The sequence below is a fragment of the Myxocyprinus asiaticus genome, chromosome 16 (genome assembly GCF_019703515.2).
Source record: "Myxocyprinus asiaticus isolate MX2 ecotype Aquarium Trade chromosome 16, UBuf_Myxa_2, whole genome shotgun sequence".
NCBI classification, from domain to species: Eukaryota; Metazoa; Chordata; class Actinopteri; order Cypriniformes; family Catostomidae; genus Myxocyprinus; species Myxocyprinus asiaticus.
In genome coordinates, this window is record NC_059359.1 from 33,613,967 (window position 1) to 33,623,477 (window position 9,511).

Here is a 9,511-nt window from a genome sequence, read left to right on the forward strand (position 1 = left end):
GCAACAGTGCCCATGCCAGCGGTCAGAGACACACCATCAACCACCAGTGCAGCAGTGCCCATACCAATGGTCAAAGACAAACCATCAACCACCAGTGCAACAGTGCCCAAGCCAGCGGTCAGAGACACACCATCAACCACCAGTGCAGCAGTGCCCATACCAATGGTCAAAGACACACAATCAACCACCAGTGCAACAGTGCCCATGCCAGCGGTCAGAGACACACCACCAACTACCAGTGCAACAGTGACCACACCAGCAGTCAGACTGTGGGGTTTTCATGTTGATGGTGAGGATATATATATTGAAATCATGTTTTTGACATAAATAAACCCATACTTAGTGTGCTTTATAAGTATTTGTTGGAAGAAAGAATTAGGACGTGCATTTACATTTGTTCAATTGGCAGATGCTTTTATTGAAAACAACTTACAGTGCATTCAATCTATTGACTTATAAATGTATGCATTTCCTGGGAACCCAAAACATTGTTGTTACTATCATCCTTGCACTCTCTCTACTGGTTGAAATGCAGGAGCTCTGTAGCTCAACTGGTAGAGCATGGATCATGTTTAACCTGGCATATACGATACTGTAAACATATATTTGCATAGTACTTTTAATGCAGTTTGAACTGTTCTTGAAATTGTTTTTTTATTGTTGTTTTTCAGTATGCTCTGCAAATTGGGTACACCCTTTAATTTTACCTCAGTAAGTAATTTATTACCACCTCAAGAAATTAAATTGGACTTCATGCTGTTGTTGCAACTGATATTTAAAAATTGTCTTTTTAGTTTGACCTTCCCATTGTAAGGAAATGGAGGACTCTAATTCTTTTGCCTCTAATCTCCCTATTTCCCTCCAGACCACACTAACCACCCCCTGAACGACGATTCTAAATCAACCAAAAATGTATGTTACAGGACAGAAGCCTTTGTTCAGGAGTCACTTCCAAGAGGAGAACAAGGCACTCCCAGCAGCAATGAGGTAGAATATGCATCAAATATAGACATATACATATAGATATGCATGTATATATACACTGCCTGGCCAAAAACGAAAAGTCGCCATTTGGATTTAAATAATGGTTATGATCTGGGGTTGCTTCAATTGTTCAGGCTCAGCAACGTTATGCAGCAATAAAATGAAGTCAGCTGACTATCTTAATGTAATGAATGACCAGGCTGTCCCATCAATGGATTTTTTCTTCCCTGACGGCATATTCCAGGATGTCAGTGCCAAGATTCATCGGGCTTAAATTGTGAAAGATTGGTTCAGGGATCATGAGGAATCATTTTCACACATGAATTGGCCACCAAAGAGCCCTGACCTTAACCCCATTGAAAATCTTTGGGATGTGCTGAAGAAGAATTTACGAAGTGGTTCGACTCAATACCACCTTTAACTTTGATTATGGCGCACATTCGTCATAGTATTGTTTCGACAATCTTATGCAACATCACAACATTTATTTCTGTCCAGAGTTGCATTAATTTTTGGCCGAGATCTTGTATTGATGATGGGAGAGTTGAACCACACACACACACACACACATAAATATGTTGTATATTCACCGATCATCCACAACATAAAAACCACCTGCCTAATATTGTGTAAGTACCCCTCCTGTCACCAAAACAGCGCCAACCCGCATCTCAGAAAAGCATTCTGAGATGCTATTCTTCTCACCAAGTTATTTTTGGCACCATTCTGAGTAAATTCTAGAGACTGAAAATCCCAGGAGATCAGCAGTTACATAAATACTCAAACCAGCCCGTCTGGCCCCAAAAATCATGCCACGATCCAAATCAATGAGATCAAATTTTTTCCACATTCTAATGGTTGATGTGAACATTAACTGAAGCTCCTGACCCATATCTGAATGATTTTATGCACTGCCCTGCTACCACATGATTGGCTGATTAGATAATCACATGGATGATTGTTGGTGCCAGATGGGCTGGTTTGAGTATTTCCAAACCGATCTCATGAAAAATCATACATAATTTACGAGTTGGCAATTTTGTATGGTCTTGCATGATGTCGTTCGCATAAAGTCATACGACTTCATCACGTGCAAATTCCCAGATGTCTAATGAGGAAGTAAGCAGGAGTTCCGCGCATGAGGCGTTAAGGACATGCTTATTAATATTATGCCCTTACCCAAACCCCTTATCTAAACTTAACCAATCAGTAGAGTGTGTAAACATGATAGGAAGCTGTTGTGTGTGACAGAAGTAAGTAACAGTCATGTATTAGATTGAAACGATGTCCAGCAACGTCATTGGCTGTAGTGAAAGTCGTAGGAATTCAAACGAGTGCAGTCGCACAATATCATACGAATTAGCCAAATTTAGAAAAGTCAGACAAATCCTGACGATTTCACCATGAGAGTGTGTTTTTATTTCTGTAACTGCTGATCTCCTGGGATTTTCACACACAACAGTCTCTAGAATTTACTCGATAAACAAGGCGATGGAAACACCTTGTTGATGAGAGAGGTCAACAGAGAATGGCCAGACTGGTTTGAACTGACAAAGTCTACGGTAACTCAGATAACTGCACTGTACCATTGTGGTGAGAAGAATAGCATCTCAGAGTGCTATTTTGAGATGCAAGTTGGCGTTGTTTTGGTGGCACGAGGGGGACCTACACAATATTAGGCAGGTGGTTTTAATGTTGTGGCTGATCAGTGTATATATAGGTGTTGTTGCAAATGTTAAAACCAATTATTACATTATTCTTTACTCTTCTCTAATGATGGAGCTACCAATAATTAAAGACCTCAAAACAGTTGTGAAATGGCTGCATGGGAATAAACAGCTGTTCAGGGGCAAAGTTGAAGAACCTTGTTTCCTACAACTGGAAGAAGAGCACAAGGAAAGGGCCATCCACAATCTTTACATCATAAGATAGGCCTAAGAGTAAATTGTTCTTTTGATGAGTTATAAGTTGTTTATTTATGTTGTATAAGTTGTATAAAGTTTGAGTGTTTCTGTTAAAATGTTGCTTACAAGTTGTTTAAATTATTATTTTAGTTCCATTTTATCAATATTAACATTTCTTATTCGTTTTCTAACTGTGCAAAGTACATTTTTGCTAGGCTTTGAATTTTAATGTTTATTTTTAATTTGATATGATTAAATATATATGGCATTAAATGCCCATGCTTTGTTCCTTTAAGTATTATTTGTAACATCATGAACATGAAGGAAATCATATTATCACATATAAAATAGTCAAATGGGTAACACTTTAAGGTTCCATTTGTTAACATGAGTAACAATGAGCAATATATTTTCAGTATTTGTTAATCTTGGTAAATATTGTTTTTAACATTTACTAATATATTTTTAAAATTAAAAGTTGTATATGTTAACATTAGTTCATGCACTATGAAACAATTGTGTGTTTATCCATTTACATTACCAAGATGAATCAATAATGGTTAAAAATATCATTCATTGTTCGTTAACGATACCTACTGCATTAACTAATGTTAATAAATGGAACCTTGTTAAAAAGTGTTACCATTAAATGTTTAAGACATTCATCAAATTGTAATTGATGTGAAAACAGAACAGAAGTAAGAAATTACGCTACTGTGGCACCATTAGCTCTGTCCTGACCTCTGGCCTGAGACTGCTGGTCTGACGCTGCTGTCCTGAAACTGCTGTGATGTATGGCTCTGTGGCTCTGCAGAATTTCTCGCTAGAAATGGAATAAAAGTTGGAAAAAGTTAATAAAAATTTACATTTATTCACAAATTGGCTATCAACTGCCTCTTCGGCCGCCATTTTGTTCTTCAGTTCAACCACTGTGGATTGGTGCACACAGGATTGTGGGATTTTGGCAGTGAAGGAAACATCTATGCTGCCTTCAAAAATCGATCGGATGAAGGCCTCTCAGTAAACAGGATGTAACGTGAACATTGGATTCGGATGTGCCTTGGCCCCTTCCTACCTCCGTATATAGCCTCCGGAGGCAGCATTTTCCTTGTTTCGGATGCAGTCGAGATATGTGGTCATGTCACTGATATGTATATATATATATATATATATATATATATATATATATATATATATATATATATATTTATATACACACACATACCAGTTAGTTCTGGTCCTCGAATCTGATTGGATGAGAGACGTTTCATGAGTACTGATGGTCTCACACCATCAGCACTCGGACACTTCACTGTGTGTATCACTCCGCTTGTGTTCGTGCCATTCTAAACTAAAGTGTAAGAGTAGTGCAGATGTGTTAAGAGCTATCTGTCTCTTTACATTTAATTTTGTTACATTACATATTTTAGCCAGCAGGTGGAGGCAAAAGACCATTTTTGTGTGTAATATGAGCCAGTTGGTGATGTGAAGTGAGTCACTGTCAATCAGTGTTTACATTCAACAGCACTCCTTGATCGCTCGTATTAGTACTACACTACTAAAGCTAGGAAATAGCTTTAAACGGCTTTAAACTTACAACTTCAGCATTAAGGCTCATCACAGCTGAGAGACACAACACTCAAACTCAAGGCGCTTACCTCTTACCGGATTTTCCACATCTTTGCTGTTTCTATAGTGAAAGACTCTTGCGCACCAGCTACCGCAAAATAGGGAGGAATACCCCCACTTGGACGGCAATTTTCCACTGAGAAAATAGGATGAATTTGACCAAAATGATATTATCTTCAGAAAGCTGACTAACAGACTACAGCATCATCAACAGGTGATTGCACACACTCCATCTCTCTCTCTCTCTCTCTCTCTTTCTCTCACACACACATACACACACATCCTTGTTTCTCCAATAACTTGTTAGAAACAGCCCAAGCTGTGATTTTTGTTCTAAAGTAAAATCTTTGAATTACTATCGAAGGCTTGTACACATTGTTTGGTTCGAACTAGCAACAGCAGATTCTAATCCGTCATGTAAGAAAGTAGTTCCATGCACAAATGCGTTTTCTGTGACCGTGTTCAGTTTTTCCTAATTTTTTAAAAATTTGCTTGTTCATTGAACTGTTGCATATAACCAATATCACACTCGCAATCATGCTATATGGCCACAGCACTGCTGTGATTAACTATGGCACTCAGCCTGCGGCCGAATCACAGCAGTGCTGATATAGGGCCATATCGCACTCTTGCTAATGTGATATTGCTTAAATATATATATATATATATAACAGGATCGCTGATGCAACGTTAAACTGCCAGCAGGAGGTGAAGCCACCGGAAGTGTTCGAGCGGCCATCTTAGTATGCCTAAACTCTAATAGAGCATCAGTGACTGACAGGAGAAAACATCCCCATTTCACTGTCTACGAGCTGCGGATACGACAGTTGCATTTTGCCCTCTAGTGACAATCATGTTTAATGTTTAATTTGCTTGTTATGGATAATATCCGTTATGAGGGAGAAGATATACGTGGATCGCAATGTCAGAGCATTCACTAGTCCCGGTGTTCAGTCTATCATTGCAGCACAATATTCACCAAAGAAAGTGGTGAACTGTCTTTCTAAATCGCCTTAAATGCCTGGGATTTGCTTGTTTTCACATTGAAGTGCTCTCTGTAGTCAGTTTAATTCATTGTCCTCCAGTCAAACCCGTATCAGTTTAAATTTAACCAGCTTTGCTTTGTGTGTCTCCCTCTCTGCTCATGTAATAGAGGGAGAGAGCGCGTGCTCTTACTCAAGTGACCATGAGAAAAAGACACTTTTTGATAAAAAACATAAAACAAGTAACTCGGAACAAATACTTCGATTATCACAATAAATAATTCTGAAAATGTGTCTTACCTCAGTTTCTGTTAACTTGTTTATATTCAGCTGATCTGTTTGCTAATTAAGTTTGTTAGAGGTGGATACTGTTTGATATAGATATACATAACTCACTCAGGCTTTCAAGAAACGGGAAAAATTCCCGACTTAAAATAAATAAAAAATTATATGTGTAGGACGTTTGCGTTGTAGGGTGTACATGCAGATTTCAGACATAAAATCAGTGATTGAATGACTAATGTCAATTAGCAGTTACAGAAATACCAACACACTCTCATGGCGAAATTAGATGATTTCCTATTAAGTCAATAGGGACATTGGAATATTTGGGCATAGAAATATGGCGGCGCAGTGGCTTCACTGATATGACATCGTGAGCATCAGTGGGTCATGTCCAGATGGGATCCTCTATGGTTAAGTTCTCACGCGTGCGCGTTCTGTTATGATGCTTTCGCCTGTGATTTTTACTCTCGCATATCAGCGTATTAACGATGGAGAGCATTAAAAACTTCAATAATATCAATAATAGAACAATTTTATTATCATGGAGTGACTATTTGCACTAGGTGTAAATACCTGCCACACAGTGTGGATATTTGCACTGAAATAGTCTGGTGGAAACAAAGAAATAAAAGACAAACTGCTCATAAAGTGTTACTCCAATGGCTTAGTGTGATAAATTGGTGTGGCTGTAATTTTTCCATGTGGATGACCTGGGTTCAAATCCACCTTTTGACCCAGTTTTCCCCATCCTGTTTCATGTCTCAACTCAATATTTTTCTTTAATACTACTTATAATAATAAATAAAATTAATTTAAAGGTTGATTTCCTTGACCAGTGATTTGGTCAAGATGAAGGTCATGGAGTTGAAAGAAAGTTGTGATCCAGGTAAAATTAACCATGGTTTTACTAAAGTAATATTGTAGTAACCATCTTTTTTTGGCGGAAGTCATAGTTTTAATGCAATTAACAATATCTGTTACTACAGTAATATGGTGTTAACATAGTAACCATGTTTTAGTGGTTATTATAGAATACCATGGTGATACTATGGTTACCATATTAAAACCATGGTTACTTTTTTTAAGAGAAGGTTAGGATTGGGGTAGAGGTTGGTGTAGGGCAGTGGTTCTCAACCTTTTTTGATGAATGCCCCCCTACTTCATTCCCTAATAAACTAATAATAAAAGTGGTATTGTTATTATATTTCAAAAATAAGTGAAAAGACCAATAATATTGCAGATTTTGTCCCACTGAAATGCTCATACTACATTGCAGCATTGATTTTGAGTTGGATGTAAATTTACTGGTATCAACAACAGTAAGGTTATCTATAACATCTATAAAAAGTAAAAATTTAACACCTAATTTATGTGACTAAATTATTCTAACAGTGTGACTGAGTTGGAACTTTGTATATTTTACTATTTTCTTTAGAAATTGTTTTATTTTTTAATGTTGAACAATTTTTTACATTTATTGCTTGCTTTTGTTATATTGTCTTTCTGCAGCTTTTTTTATACTTTGCATATTTTCACACTTATGTAAAGATTCGAGTATGTGTATTTTTTTCCATGAGGGTTGCAATTATGTTGGCAAATGTATAACACCTTTTTTTGTAACATTTTTTGCCACTTAATTGACAACATATGAAAATATTACATTACATATGGGGTTTGGTAATGTTAAGGCTGTAATCCGGCTGACATCTGAGGATTTTGACATAACTGTGGTTCAATTACGGCTGCTTACTGGGGATGTACAGGATAAGTTGTGGCTGAGTTTTGGCCTCTTTCTGGGGAGGATACAGCTGACATTCTGTAAGTAGCTTTTGGGCCAATTTTGTACCTTAATTACACACGGTATGTGGGCCAAACTCACAGGTGGAATGCAGTCAGATCCGGGCCAAGCAAATTTTGCTATCTGGGATGTTCTTCAGTACACAAGATACACTGTTCATACAGGCCACAAAGCCTTGACTTTGACCCTATATAAGCATCACTTACAGTGTTTTACACTTGTGCTATTTATATTTAATATTTATGTTTGTTTGCTTGTTTGACATAGAACATATAGAAAATGTGTTCTGTCAGAGTTTGCACCGCATTTAAAGGAATATTCTGGGTTCAATACAAGTTAAGTTCAATTGACAGCATTTATGGAATAGTGTTGATTATCACAAAAATTTAGTTCAACTCATCCCCCTTTTAAAAAAACAAAAATAGCAAAAATTGGTGTTGCATTAAGGCACTTACAATGGAAGTGAATGGAGCCAATCTGTAAATGTTACAATACTCTATAGCATATTCACAAGACGTACTGCAAACAATATGTGTGTTAACATGATTTTAATGTAATAAAATCACTTACTAACCTTCTCTGTTTAAAGTTATATCCAATTTTACAACATTGTTGCCATGATGCCGTAAACCCTAAAATGACTATAAAAAAAATAAGATTTAAATGTTACAGCTCAAAAAATACATTTTAACAGAAGTACTAATATGAGTGCTTTTATAAAATTATAAGCACCATATTTCTGCATTTAAACCTTAACAAAATGGGCCCCATTCACTTTCATTGTAAGTGCTTCACTGTAACCTCAATTTTTGCTTTTTATTATAAAGAAATGAGAAACGAGTCAAAATTATTAGACCCCTCAGTTGTTTCTATCTGGAAAGCAATCATTCTCGCCTTCGGGCCGCAGTCGTTGCTTAAGGAGCATGTGAAATACAGAAGCATGTTCTAATACAGTATATCCCACTTGAAAGGTTTTAAACATTAACTTGTGAATGTGTATTATATAGTATCTAAGGTAATGTTACTCTTGATAAGCTCAGATTTTTGAGACATGCACAATAAACACTGTAACGTGGCAATTTGATTTATACTTGAGATCACATCGTGCGCATTTTCATTCATAAAGTTTAGACCCAAGTCATATTGACTTTACAGACTCGCCATTATGTTTCGTGTAATTTGTTATTGGTTTTGAAGTCATTATTCATGCCTTTCCGAATAAGGTATTCTGCTTCGGGCAAATCTCTATAGGATGCATGGCCTCGTGGGTTTGAACCCCAACTTATGGGTCGTGTCTAGAAGAGAATCGTCTGGCTGGGGAAAGTCTTATAAGAGTTGCACACAACATTCACACACTGTGTTTAATGTGTTTATTTGGATTCTCACAGAAACCATACAACTACGACTTCCCATAGACCTAACCTTAACCCTACCCCTAAACCTAACCCTTAACTTAGTAATAGCAAATGCAACTCTAACAAGACTCTGGCTTCTAATCTCCAAGTTGGAGGGATGGCAAAGGGTATAGACAGGTTAAGCAATTATATACAGATCTGTTAGCATTTTGTTTATAGTCTTTCTCATCTCTACTAGGGCATCACTTGGCAAAGTGTACAGAGTTTAGGAAGGTAGTTTCTCAAGGAGACTATTTTAGCATTGTGTACAAAATTGTACAGTAGTTGATAGGATGAACAACTTCAGTCTAAGGATAAATAACTTAAACTTTAATATTTATCTAGTAACTGCACACAAATTCTATCAACTGTTAATATTAAACTATTATGCCAGCATTTAGCCATACTGTAAGATTCCTATGTATGTATATATATATATATATATATATATATATATATATATATATATATATATTATTATTATTATTATTATTATTATTTTGACATAGTAATCTTCCTATTTTGTTTGATTAA